Here is a 14,215-nt window from a genome sequence, read left to right as displayed (position 1 = left end):
TGGCTATGTATTAAGGGAAAGCACATGGATCTGTTTTCCAACTAAAGCAAGGACATTGGAGCATTCGTTATACACGATGCCACGATTCCAGGAGACTGAGTTTCCATGAACTTTTTGCCTTGGGACAGCGCCCAGGGTTTTTGGGACCTGTTGCGCTTGTCACTACTGGAGAATGTAGCACTCATCTTCCATGACCATGTTTAATTCTGGTAAAATCTCTCAAAGCTCTTGATTTCTCTGCCAGGGAATCTTTCTCATTCTTTAACCTCTCTGAAAGTGTTTCTTCCACAGTACATTCCATCATCCCCCCGCTTGATTCCTTCAAAGAGGCATTTTCCACACACCTGTCCTGGGCCCTCTTCTACACACACTTGCCCTGGGCCCTCTTTTCCACACACCTGTCCTGGGTTCTTTTCTCCACACACCTGTCTTGGGCCTTCTTCTCCACACACCTGTCCTAGGCCCTCTTCTCCACACACCTGTCCCAGGCCCTCTTCTCCACACACCTNCTGTCCCAGGCCCTCTTCTCCACACACCTGTCCCAGGCCCTCTTCTCCACACACCTGTCCCAGGCCCTCTTCTCCACACATCTGTCCCAGGCCCTTTTCTCCACACAACTGTCCCAGGCCCTCCCCTCCACACATCTGTCCTGGGTTCTCTTCTCCACACACCTGTCCTGCTGTCTCTTTTCTATACACCTGTCCCAGACCCTCTTCTCCACACATCTGTCCCAGGCCCTCTTCTCTACACATCTGTCCCAGGCCCTCTTCTCCACACACCTGTCCCAGGCCCTCTTCTCTACACATCTGTCCCAGGCCCTCTTATCTACACATCTGTCCCAGGCCCTCTTCTCCACACATCTGTCCCAGGCCCTCTTCTCTACACACTTCTCCCAGGCTCTCTTCTTCACACACATTTACTGTCTCAAAAACTTCTGCTCCAGTAATTTTCTTTTTAAAGGGTATTTCTGAAATTTAAGTTCATTACTAAAACCCATTCTTTAAACTCCTGGTTCTTGTTTCTAACATCTACAAGCACGTGATATCTACAATTTGATGGCCTCGTTACATTTTGAAGTCAACATATTAGAAACTGAAGTAATTCTTTTCACCTCTAAAACCTATAGAGATCTATTCAGAACTGTTCTCTCTCTTAAGAACATGACCTAACATGTGCATTGGTGGGATAACATCACTAATGAAGTGGGATAAAAATGACTTTTATAGAGAATACAATGCTGCAGGTTTTACCTCCCAGTAGTTGTAAGTACAATTACACTTAGGAGAGGAATGTGAATACACACACACACACACACACACACACACACACACACACGCACACACACACACACACATATTAAAAGAATAATATAAAATAGTGGCACCTTGAAGATCGTTTGAAAGACAATTTTCTTTTGCTGAGTATGAGCCGCCAATGCAGTTGGGATTATCATAAGACAGAGACGTCTGAGTCACTGTTATTCACTCATTTATCAGATGATAACATATGCAATTTTTGTGTAATATAACACAGCATATGTATTTCAGTACTTAGCTCCAACCACACAAATTTATAATGTTTATGTGGAGATGATTCATATGAAAGCCACAAAAACTAGGCAGAAATTCTGATAAAATTATCAAATCTCTACAGATAAGGCCTATCTCTCAAATGTGCATACCAGAAACTTTTGATTGCAGTAACTCCCCAAGAAAAGACATCAAGTGGAGTTCTCAATACTAGGTGGGCTTAAGATTCTGAATTTGTGATATCTTTCATGTAGAAACTCAAACTCAATCCCAACAGATTCAAATGTTGGCTTCCACTTGGAAACACCTACCCTTTTAAGTATGTCAGTATTTAACCACTTAATGTAGGATAAATTGAAGGCCAACAAGAAACATGCCTGCACTTAATTTCAAGTGACAGCTAATACAGTACATTAAAGGTTTAATTTCATACACATGGTAGTTATATAAATAGTAGCATTAAAAGGGGTTACAACATCACGGAGACATCCTAAATCTAAAACACTTAAAAAGCACATTTGCAGTACCAAGTTATATGAAATTATTTTAATTGGTTTCAAGAAGGTTTCAGATTAAAGGTGGGCTTTGGCTTTTTCTCATTATAAAGGGAAACACAAATGAATGCTTTTTAGGCAAGCTAATATCATTCCCAGGGAAACTACCACATAACCTGTGCTACTTAAATGCCATTAACTATCAGTGAGTGCGATTTTATCATTTTATGCAAATTTTGTTTCCTTAAAGGCTTTAGTTCTAATAAATATAGCAGGTACAAAAAATCTCTCTGTGCATTCATTACCAAGAAACTTTGGCAAAAGGGTGGGGGGTGGGAGTAAAAAGTTTAAGACACAGAATACATTTAACTATTGAAGATTTTTTTAACTGATGTGAAAAAAATAATCCAATTATATTATTTAGCTCAGCTGCTTACAAATAACTTATCTTGAAAAGAAATCAAGTAAATCTGCCAATTGTGGAAGTTTATTTTCCATGTGCTATTTAGAGATAAGCCAGCCTATACTACTAGATTTCCAGAGACATTAATTGTGCATGAATTCTGATCTGATTTGGCATTACATGGTGTAAAAGCTAACACATTTTCTCTAATATACCCTATTAGAATGGAAAGAAATCACCAAGCATAAAACCTGAAGACCTTGATTTAGAAATGATTTGACTTTGAGGATAGTTAGATGTACAAAGAGTTCTCAAGTACCCCAGTCCCTGAAGACTGTGGCAAGTAAACCTAATACCTGGGTGTTTACTCTGGTGGATGGTTAGTCAATAAAAGCTTCCATTATTGGATTGACTTACCTTTATATTTGTTTATAGTATTGCCTACATGTTTCCAAACTATTCACATGTGGAAGCAGAAAGAGAACAGATACCATATCCTCATTCCCAAAGCACCACTGACCATACTTGGCTGAGACACTAAAACCAATGTAGGCATTTATGCCTGTTACAAGTAAGATTTTTAATAGCAATATTGTAGTGCCTCACTACTGTAAAGACATAGTAATTCCAGCAGTCATTAAAAGCCAGTACAAATAGTGCTCAGTAATAGTTAATGGCATTTAAAGAGGCCTTGGTAGAGCTGCACGTTTCTCTGACAGCAAAAGTTTCAGGGATATTGTAATCTTCTCAATTTTTTCTGGATTGTTCTTGAACAATTTAGTAAAATGCCAGATATAAACTGATGTCAGTTTCAAATTATATTTTCTTTCTTTTAAAAAATAAATTAAAATAATTACTGTGTGCATGGGCAAAGGTCAGAAGACAACTAGATGAAATCAGTTTTCAACTTCTACCACATGGGTCTCGGGGATTGAAACTGGGTCATCAGGCTTGGTGACACATGCCTTTACCTGTAGAACTATCTTGCCAGCCCAAATTACATTTTTCTAAAAACCAGAAACCACTGACTCTACAATCTCTTCTTGTTTGGCGTTTTATTTTTTAGAAGCCAATCCATTTAGGTAGATCCTGGCTTACAGGATTGCAATCCCCCTTCTCTAACAGTAGAGGACAATGATTGTTTAAGGTCTATATAGAAGAACTGTAAACAACCCTTTGTAACTCACAAAGCATAACTAGCAACTAACTTTGAGGGAGAGGTCAGCAAGAAGGAAGATATTTGCTTGGGATCCTGTCTACAGGTTAGATGACTTTTCAATATTTCAGTAGAGAACAGGAAAGCAATAATTTAGTAAATATTTAGCTGATGCTTGTAAGCCCAAACCAAAACAGAAACATATGGGAGATGAGAAAACTTGAGGATGCCTGCTCATTTATTTTAGGTGCATTGTGTGTGTGGGAGATAACCTAACTCCTTGATAATGAGTCTCCAAGTAGGATATTGATTAGACTCTTTAATTGATTGAAAATTATGACTGATTTTATCTTCCAAAGTTACTTATATAATCTCTCCCATCTCACAGCTTCTTCTATAATATGACATTTGTATTTGTTATTGAGAGATCAAATTGGGCAACCTACCAGTGGCCATGTCTCCAGAGCACAAGACTCCCTTTCCTCCGTAGCTGATACTCATGAGTAGGACCTGAGTGCCCAGTATTCCATCCAGGCTGGAAATTTTACTGGCTTGGCTTTGTGCACATCCAAGTTCACAGGGCAGTACTAACTGGACACAGGAGGTTATTAATAACAATGATAAAAGTAGAATATGAAGTTATTTAACCTTATACTTAGTATAACAAGTATACTTGTTTGCTTTGAGACAGGGTCTTAAGTCTGTAGCCCAGGCTGGTCCAGAACTATGTGACCAAAGCTGGCCTCAATCTTGTCTCATTCTCATGTTCAGCCTATTAAGTGCTTAACTGCAGGTCCATGTCACTATGCCTGACTGACTGTGCATCTTCAGAGTGCACATGGTGATGTTATGGAACCTGTAGATGTGGTGTATCGATGGATTTGGATGCTTAGGCTTTCATCACCTTGAACGCTTTCCATTTATTTGATGACAATATTCAAAATCCTTTCCTTACTTTATTATTTTGTCTAATACAGTGCTGTTAAGTATAAGTAGCTTCAGCATCAGAATTCTTCTTCATTCCTTGTTGGGAAGAATAATCTCTTTTTAAAAAGAAAGTCTCTTTTTAAAGCATAAATAATATAAAATTCCCAACTTTAAAATTGTCTTTGAGGACAATTACTTGGTAGATAGTTTCCAAACTCCGTAGATGATGACAAAAACTTCCAGAATCTGAAATGTACATTTCTAGGGTAATGTTCTGAATTTATTTCTGTTATACTATATAGATCTTATTTTTTTATGCTACACCTTCTAGTGCATTTGAGTGCATCTTTGAGACACAAACACTACTATGTGCTAACAATTATGAGAAATTACCCTCTTTTTTATCACTAACAATGTTTGTAATTTTACTACGACATTTTTCTTATTGTATAATTATTTTTTTCCTTAGATCCCTTAGACAGTGGCTCCAAAAGGGCTCATATTATGAAAGTATCGAGTGCTCCTAGTCATGTGTCTCTCAGTCTCTGGTTGTGGGTTAGAAATATCCGTTTTCAAGCCTCTCTCTCTCTCTCTCTCTCTCTCTCTCTCTCTCTCTCTCTCTCTCTCTCCACACACATACACACACAACTGTGTGTGCACACACACACAAGCACATACATGCATACACTTACAGATCAATCTATATCTAAAGTTGTATTTAGGGGTTTGGTAAAGAGAAAAGGCTGGTCTCTACAAGGAAAAATATTTAACTTCCTTTATGAGACTTTCTTTTTGTGTGTGTCCAAATTTCTTTATTACATGGGGGATAGGATGCTTTGAGTCCAGGTGGGGTATTTTCAATCCCTGTGAAAGTTCTTGAGCCTCTCTTTCAGGTTTGCATCAGCATCAGCCAGGGCTGAGACTGGCCTCTGCTTTCTTCCCACCAGCAGCCACACTGAGTGAGCCTCCAGTGGAGGGAAGGTTTGACAGCTCATCTGTGAGGCTCAGTCCCAGCTCATCTAGTACCTGGAACACAACAGCATTACTCTCCTCTTCATTTTCCTCATCACCCATGGCATCATCAATTGCGTCATTCATCATTTCTTCCTTCATGTCCAGGATCTCTGCCTGCCGTTCAAACTCCATCACGATCTTCTGGATCTGGGGTAATTTCAGCTGTCTCTTCATGGTGCCCATGGCCTTAGTAACACCCTTCATGGCTTGTGACATTGAGTTGTTGGATTTTAGAGTCTGTATCTTAAGAGACACAGCCTGGATGTTGGCCTGCATCAACACAAACTTGCACACACATCTCCGGTATGCACCAGGTCTTTTGCCATGATTCGAACAGCATCCATCTGGCCTTGCTTTGCCATCTTTTTGATGTCTGCAATGATTTTCTTTTCCTGGGTCTCTAGTTTCTGTTGTTCCATGTCCAGCTCTCTCGTAGCTCGGTTCAGGGCCCTCTGGTTTTGCTGGAGTCGTTCCTCTGGCGTCTTCTGGCACCCAAACAACAGGTCCATGGTGGTAAGACTCCACCAGCACATCTGGGACAACCGTCAGAACTAGCAGAGCAGAGAGAACGATCGAGATTTTCCATTTTTTAAATTCCATCTTGTAAGGTTGGAGAAATGGCTCTGTAGACAAACTGCTTGGTGTACAATCATGAACACCAGAGTTTAGAATCCCAGAACTCACATAAAAGCCAGACAGGTATGGTGACACCTAAATCCTAACACAGGTGATCTCTGGGTCAAGCCATCTAGCTAGAGTAGGAAGAATCAGTAAGTTCCAGGGACAGAGAAGACTCTATCACAGTAGGTTAAGTGGGGAGTGATTGAACCAGATGCCTACCATCAACTTTGGGCATCCATCTGTACACCAGCCCACATTCATCTACTCCCACTTATTAGAACATGCATGCATGCACTTCCCATGAATTCCATGTTCTTCAAACTGTAGTATGAAGTCATAGACAGACACACAGTTATAGGAGATGGGATGTTGGGGCTGCTACTTAGAGTAAGTTGCTGTAACAAAAACCCCATAAGACTTATGAAAGCAAGGTTATTTGTTGCACACAACCCACCATTCTACCACCTGTCCATCACCTTCCACCACCTGTCCACCACCTGTCCATCACCTTCCACCACCTGTCCACCACCTTCCACCACCTGTCCATCACCTGTCTACAATCTGTATGTCACTTTTCTACAACCATCCACCATCTGTCTACCACCTGCCCATAGGGGCTGGCTTCTTGTTATCTTTATTCCCTGACTTGGGGAAAAAAAGAGTAGCATCCATCTTGTGAGTTCCAGCTTTACTGAAGAATGAAAAGAAAGATGGCAGTCCCAAGTGTGACAGGTGTCAGTCATAATAAGTCATGCAGCCACATCTGATATCAGTACATGGGAATTTAAAGTGTAACCTACCAGAGATGCTACTGAATGTAGAAACATATACACCACCACCACCACAACCACTAAGGTCTCTAATAGTTTCTTGATGAGTCTCTAGGAAAACACCCACTTATGCATAAGCATCTGTCATGAGTTTTTGTTTACTCTGACTCTAGCTTAAGTTGGAGAATTCTGAGACAAAACCCAGAATCTTTCACATTTCATATTTACTGGTTTGCTATTAATCATGGAGTTATGGACTACATAACTGGTAGTGCATCTTTTGTGTAGCAGAATGCTAGACAGAATTCTAGACAGAATCAATTAGCTGGAGTAGCTCCACCTGCCTACTTTAAAAATTTATTAAATAGCAAATATAATTCCTTCATATAAAAGCAATTTATTGTTTTTTAAAGATAGGTTTTGTTGTAGCACAGGCTAATATAGCTATGTAGCTGATGACTATGATCCCTAAATTCTCCTGACTACACCTCTTGAAGCTCTGAGATTATAAACACATGCCACCATGCTGCTTTTTTTTTATTTTAATTTTATTATTTTTGTGTGTGGTGCTGAAAAACAAATCCACACTTTCCTACATGTGAGGCAAACACTTTACCACCTGAGACACATCAACAGGCAAGTCAGTCATTAGAGACCGAGATTTTAGCTAGCTTTGGATATGCCTTGAGAAAAAAGACAAGCAATGAACTTTTTTGTGTAGTAATACTATCACCAGAGAAAACAACTGATATGTCACTGAATTTTTTTTTGTGCTGCTGTTCGTTTCCTGAAGTTGTATCATCATCAAATACCCCTAATACTACTGAATCTTACTCTTTTCATTAATAGTTCCTTGTGGATGTTATTATAGCAATGGATGTCTGTAAAATGTATAGGTATTTGTATAGGAAACTCCTATGGGCAAGTTCTTACCATTGAGGGAGAATTCTTACTTTATAAACTCATTTTAGAATCTGCAGAGTCAATGTCTTTAACGAGGTAGAGAATTTCTTTGCCAAACAAACTTTGAGGCAGAATAAAAACCTTGGCACCGTGGGCTCAGTTGGAGCATCTGTGACGCTTGGCAACACATCTGGTTCTATGCTTTGGTGAGGAGACATTCTTCTCATCTCAACATGCAGTGGTGTCAGCCGGTGTCAACGACTCTGCCAGCAGTCCCAAAAAATCGTGTCTGTTTCTCTGTACATTGTCAACCTCCTGAGAACCAGGGCTGACACACAGCTATTTTAAGATATATATTTTTTTTTTTTTTTGTCAAGAAATAGGAGTGGAAGAGGAAGTTCATTGCTGAAATACAGAAGTTAGATAGTTTTCCTGGGGACCTGCCTTAAAGTATTGATTGGCCTTCAAATGAAAGTTTTGCTTTTCTGAGGCAAAAGAAATCCAACTATCACAGATTGGAAACAGTTCCATTCGTCGTTTACTGCATAGGTATTCTTACCAAATTTTCTAGGCAAAAAATTCTACTTTAATTCTTCTGACCTGCCTGCTGCTCTAGGAAGGGGCACCAGGGCCAGATAGCCATGCCAGTCTTATTAACAAATCTGAAGGAGAATTAGCCTGGTTGCCAGTATGTTTACAAATGGGAGTCCGAGAACTGGAATCGGTAGGTAACTCTTGGGACTCCATTTCCACTTCTAGTGATTTAAGTCCTCCAATCCTTTTATGAAACAATGAAACAGTAGCAATGCTTTTCAGAAGATAATGGCATTGAGTACAGTATGAATTCCATGGAATTTTGGCAAATTATACGTCTAACTGTCCCAAAGACTCATAAACTAAAACCACTGAAGTTCCTGTCCTGTTCGTCATTATTTTCTTTCGTGAAATAAGTGCTTCTAGAACTTACTGCCACAAACCTAAAAAGGCCATAGTTAAAGTGAATACCTATGGCAACAAAACAGAATGAGCGTTAGCCTTTTGGTAGAAACTTGAACTGAATATAATTAGAATTTTACTTAAAAACTTCTATTTTCTTTTTTTATTTGATATTTTCTTTATTTACATTTCAAATGCTACCCGAAAGTTCCCCATACCCTCCCCCCCGCCCCTGCTCCCCTACCCACCCACTCCCATTTCTTGGCCCTGGCCTTCCCTTGTGCTGGGTCATATAAAGTTTGCAAGACCAAGGGGCCTCTCTTCCCAGTGATGGCCGATTAGGCCATCTTCTGCTACATATGCAGCTAGAGACACGAGATCAGGGGGTACTGGTTAGTTCATATTGTTGTTCCTCCTATAGGGTTGCAGACCCCTTCAACTCCTTGGGTACTTTCTCTAGCTCCTCCATTGGGGGCCCTGTGCTCCATCCAATAGCTGACTGTGAGCATCTTGTGAGGCTATGCCAGTGCCTGGCAAAAACTTCTATTTTCTTATGATAAGAGGAAATTTGTGAGAATAGAAGAGATGGGAAGTTATAAGGAAATTTATTGTTTCTATATAATAGTATCATTTCCAAGGTTTCAAAATGATGCGGAATCTCTCTCTTTTTCTAGAGAATAAGTATATATATATATATATCACTGTTGTTTGGGAATTTTTTTCTGAAATAAAACTTAAGGCAATTTGGTTAAAAATGGTGGTTTTTTTAAATTCTTTCTCTTTTCCATATTGAATATAGAACTGAATAGTTTCATTGACCAAGTCAGTAAAGAAAAGCTAGAAACTTATATTTATTGCTTTACAATATGGCATTCTTACTGAAGTAGTGAAAACACAGTTGGAGGGAGCTGTAATAGCTGCCATAATGAATTATCATAAACTTAGTAGCTGAAAACAAATTTATTGCCTTATACTTCTGTAGTTTAAAAGTCCAAAATGGGTCTCATGGGTCAAAAATCAAGCTGTGGGCAAGGCGCTGGGGCATGGTCCCTGTGCTCCTCACTGCGGCTTCTACAGACTGCCTACATTTTCTTGGCCTGTAGATCCCTTCTTATGCTCAAAGGCAGCCACAGAAGTGCTCTGCTCTGCCACAGTCAATATGTGTTTTATTGATTCGATACTCAGGTCTTGGCCACTTATTTCCCAGGAGGAAGGACTTGTTTCTCTGCAGTTGTTTGTTGGTCCTCAGAGTCTTCTCCTGCTGGCCTAGCCTGTACCACAGCATGCTGTTTGGTTGTAGATCCAGAGCCTGTATTTCCTTCCCTGTAAAACGGGCTTTCAAGTCTTCTCAGTGGCACTGAGAACAGAGACTGGCAGACAGCTTGGCTTTAGGAGCTTGGATCCCTTGCCACCTGTCACACAGCTGGGGAAACTCAACCATCAAATGCTGTTCCAGCTGTTCCAACCACAGCTTTCTTCTTGCTGTGAAGGCCTTGAGCCCTGAGCTTGGCCACAGCTGTACAAGTAGCTGCTATCTGCCATTGCTCCAATGGCTTCTTCCACTTTTAAGGGCCCTTGTGATTATATGGATTCTACTCAAATCCCGAGGATAGATAATCTCACTCCTTTAAGGTAAAGTGTTCACAGACATTTTATCTGTTAGAATCATTCCCTTGTGCTGTGAGGTACTCAAACCCATACTTTTCATGGATTCGGCCTGAAGGACATGTTTTGTTTTGTTTCACCTACCTTCCCATATCCACATACTGTGTCCCTCCCAACCAACCCCTCCCAGCTCAATGCCAGGGCAGTGGGAAAGGACATCAATGCTGCATCAATGCAGAGATCTCAAACTAAATAGCTGCAAGCTGCAATGATGTATCCCTCGTTCTACGGAAGGACTAAGGGAAGGAATCTGAGCTAATCTGTAACTGTACCTTTAATACTGTCTCTTTCCTGGGAAAGGCTGTAAAGCAGGGTGAAGGAGACTCTCATTGGTGCATTTAAAGACAGTTGGGTAGTAGGAGCAGAAAGAAAAATCAAGAAGGCAAGGATTTCAGTAGTACAGCTGTAAGGAACTGATTCTACCAACAGGCTGAATCATCCACTGAAGTGGATTCTTTCCTAAATCCTGTAGATAATAACTCAGTCTGCCTGGCCCCTAGGACTCTGCCTGGGAGCAGGGAAGCCAGCTAACTATGCCTGTAATTCTATTACAACCACACAACAACCACAAATTGTTTTATGCCTTAAAGTTTGTGGTGCTATGTTACACAAAAACAGAAAATGAATACAGGATTACAATAGTATCCCAGTTGAATGTAATTTAGAATTTCTTAAAAGAGAATTTTCTTGTTTCCTCTCATTCTGCCTTTCTCTACAGCCTCGATTGGCTTCCTCACCATGCAGTTATTTCACTGAATGTAACTGGAAAATGCAATTTTGTCAGATTAAAATCTCCTCCCATATCATTTAGAACTATCTTTTTCTTTCCTCCATCACTGCTGGTTTAAGATGCAGAGATGATGAATCTTGGGTACAGTGTACACATGTTTGGGTTGGAGGATCAAACCAGAAGATACAGATTTCAAGAACTAAAGCAACAATCTGTACACGCTGAAGAGACTCAAATGTGTTTCATTCATTGCATCTAACTATCCGGAAACAAGGAGCCATGACGAAACAACTGAAGAAAAGGGAGAAGCTGTGTAGGCATAAATGCCTGAACACTTTCATATCTTTTATCTATAAACATTACTAGAATGTAATGCACTTGAATTCATGCTTTTCCTGCGGAAACTCAGCACATTGATTTCTGCTTCTTGACACCACGCCTGAATCTTATTAACAGTATAGGGCACATCGTGGGAAGCATGCTGAACCTTTTTAAAGTACAAAAGAGGATCGTACTTGGTTAATTAGATGTCTGGATTATGCAGATTGGCCACTTTATGATTTATATGATGTGGTGTGAACACTATTATATGCTTGCTCACAGCAACACCTAGGAAATTTAGTGAAACCTCATTTTGCTTATAGTCTATTAGGGAAAGGAATTGGTGTTAGGTTAAAAAAACATATCAGACTGGAGCTTTGTGGTTGAGAGTTGAAAGACTGTTCTATGGAAAAAGAACTGTAGTATGTCTGATGGTTAATTCAGAAAATAATGTTGTCCCCAATACAGCTCAACAGTGCTCTAACACCATGCAGCTACGTGAAAATATTGGAAGGGAGTAACTCATGTGCCAGCTTCACCATTTAAAACTGATATCTTCTGCTTTTGTGAAAACCATTGGAACTGGATTAAGGGAGAGGCATTTAAATAGAGACTTGAGCCAATGTAGACAATGGACTTTATAATGAAGGGTTACTCTGTGACCATAACTCTCTGCTGAAAAGGAAGAATTTTTTTTTTTTCGAGACAGGGTTTCTCTGTGTAGCCCTGGCTGTCCTGGAACTCACTTTGTAGACCAGGCTGGCCGCAAACTCAGAAATCCTCCTGCCTCTGCCTCCCAAGTGCTGGGATTAAAGGCACACGCCACCACCACCCGGCGGAAAAACTTTTTAATAAAAAGCTAGTACAACAACAACAAAAAAAACCTTAAAAGGCACAACTGGAAAAGCTTCAAAATTTGGTTATGCAAGCGAACTACAGTTGAGCTTCTACCAATTTTTATCAATGTCTTCCTGATACTAAAGCCAACACTAAAGAAAAACCATTGCAAAGCTATTATGTCAAGTAATTAAACATTACTTCACATAATATATCTTTATGGGTTTCCACTTCTTTGAGCTCTATCTTCTCTACGTGTGCAATTATGCTGAGGGAAAGTACTACATGCTCAAATGAAATAAAGGACTTCAGTGTATAGTCACAGCATCTTGTCAAGTAGCAAACAACTTGCCTTTTCATTGTGAAGGACTAATGTCAATGCTGTTCTAAAGAAAGACACTTTTCATAATCACTCAACAATCCGATAAGTGAGAGCATGTGCAGGGGCTGAAGCAAAGCCTGCCAGGGGTCTCTGCTGAATGGGAAGCATGTGCTCACACTCTGTGCCACGTAATACCCCATTTACCCCCAAGTCGAAAGGTTATAGGACTAATAGCTGCCTTGTGGTAATCAGGAACAGCAAGACACTGGCTCCGCTGAAACATCTGGGACATATTTTACATACTTGCAACATATGCTTCAGGTTCAATTAAAGTGAGGCTTTGGCACATTTATTAATTTCTTTACTTTTATCCTGTAAGAGGACCATTGACCTGACCTGACTATTATGCCATATGAGAAAACACAGAACTAATGATTGTTATGGGCCAGTACTTGTTCATATGGTAAAAAACACAATTGTTTTCTCATGAAATTCCTTTATGCATGATTCAATACACAAACTTTAAGTGAAGGAACCAATGAAAATCTTAGAATAGGAACTGACTTTTCTCCCACTGATAGCTAAACTAACAATGCTTACAGCTGTGAGAGCCAAGCAGTGGGACAGGAGCCAGTGAATGGATGCTTGCAGAATTCATCCTTCTACTTTGCTCTTAACAAAGGTTATACATTTCAAGACGCCTTCCCTAAGAGAACTTAGAAGTCTATTGCAAATAACTATAATTGATATTTCAGGTTCAGACACAATGGTCACGCTACCAATTTCTTTATGGTGAAAAAATGGAGGGGGGTGGTAACCTCACCCTTATATACCATTCAAATAAAGATCTGGGTTATAAACAACAGCCAGCTCATAATGAAAACACACTACTTGTCCATATCAGCTACAGACAAATTCAGTTGAATTTACACAGTAATTGAAGCCCTCACTTTCAGTCTACTTTGAAAACTAGATCTGAAAAGGTGTGAGAACAAGGGTGTCAATTGCAGATAGCCAACCTCTAGTTCACTGTCCATACAGTGCCTGAGAGTTGGTACTTCTATCCAGGTATGTTCAATCCTCTGTGTTTTGGTAAGCTAGTTAACTAGGGATGTCTACTTGTTGACTACACCTAAGGTCTTCTCTATTAAAAAATGAACAAGGAAAGGAAAGACATACAACACCAACAAACTGTCTAAAAACATACGGGGCTGGCTTTCAGCAGGAGATATGAAAGCAGCAGACTGCACTGGCGTTTCTATTTATTAGCATTTCTAGGGAAACGCTTGCTGCTGGGATGGATCTTTACGGTGGCTTTAATAATAAAGCAGCAACAAGCAAGGGAGAATGGCCATAAATGGATGGCAGCTCAGTCTTTATCAGCAAAGAAGTGATGATTCAGAGCTGGCATGTTGAGTTAAAGTACAGGCTCTCCACAGCTCTACAACTGACCTTAACAGTAAATCAGGCCAGTTACTGCCAGGGGTGTGTGTTCATGTTATTTAACTTTAAAACCAAGCACCTCTCTCTCCTCTCTCTCTCCTCTCTCTCTCTCTCTCCTCTCTCTCTCTCTCTCTCTCTCTCTCT

General features: G+C 40.1%; 1 protein-coding gene and 1 pseudogene across 4 annotated transcripts in view; both read right to left on the bottom strand.

Moving 5' to 3' along the window:
- Positions 1–14,215, bottom strand: part of Mctp1 (multiple C2 and transmembrane domain containing 1) — a 595,681-nt gene that overhangs the window by 68,329 nt on the left and 513,137 nt on the right. The gene's annotated exons all lie outside the window — the stretch shown is intronic.
- Positions 5,367–6,032, bottom strand: LOC110328992 (annotated as a pseudogene).

The sequence above is a fragment of the Mus pahari genome, chromosome 11 (assembly GCF_900095145.1).
Source record: "Mus pahari chromosome 11, PAHARI_EIJ_v1.1, whole genome shotgun sequence".
Lineage (NCBI taxonomy): Eukaryota > Metazoa > Chordata > Mammalia > Rodentia > Muridae > Mus > Mus pahari.
This window is presented reverse-complemented; position numbering and strand designations above follow the sequence as displayed.